The following is a 488-nucleotide window of genomic DNA, read 5'->3' as shown; positions in this document are numbered from 1 at the left end:
ATGAGAGGGGTGCAGTCATTTTGTAAATAATTACCCAATTTTTTGTCATTGTACAGTTTTATACACTTTGCTTTTGTGCCCAAGACCTATTTCAGTAGAAATCTGATATATTTCAATCTCATGCTTTTGATGCAATGTCAGTTTGATTTTATTTGTTGTTGAACCTTACTATGGATAGTAATATACATTTTATGACAGTGATAAAATTTAAATTTGACACCATCATCAACAATACCAAACTTTTAAAACCATATTTCTGGCAATACTATAATTTACAACAGATTCACACATAATACAATGTAAAAAATAAAAAATGGAACAATAATTATAAGGTTGGATAAGTCTCTCAACAAAACAATTACCAGTATCTAAATATCAAGAGAAACAATAATAAGGTGGAATTGGTAAGATCAGTAACTGACTTCTTATTAAAAAAGTGTGAGACATGAACATGCCATCATGGGGAAAATCTATTACCATCTATTACC

The 488-nt window shown here is 29.1% G+C and overlaps 1 long non-coding RNA gene across 1 annotated transcript in view; it reads right to left on the bottom strand.

The window, feature by feature from the left end:
- Positions 1 to 488, bottom strand: part of LOC119588553 — a 7,104-nt gene that overhangs the window by 3,498 nt on the left and 3,118 nt on the right. The window lies entirely within an intron of this gene.

The sequence above is a fragment of the Penaeus monodon genome, chromosome 24 (assembly GCF_015228065.2).
Source record: "Penaeus monodon isolate SGIC_2016 chromosome 24, NSTDA_Pmon_1, whole genome shotgun sequence".
Classification (NCBI taxonomy): domain Eukaryota; kingdom Metazoa; phylum Arthropoda; class Malacostraca; order Decapoda; family Penaeidae; genus Penaeus; species Penaeus monodon.
The sequence above is the reverse complement of the archived record's forward strand: the minus strand, read 5'-3'. Positions and strand labels throughout refer to the sequence as shown.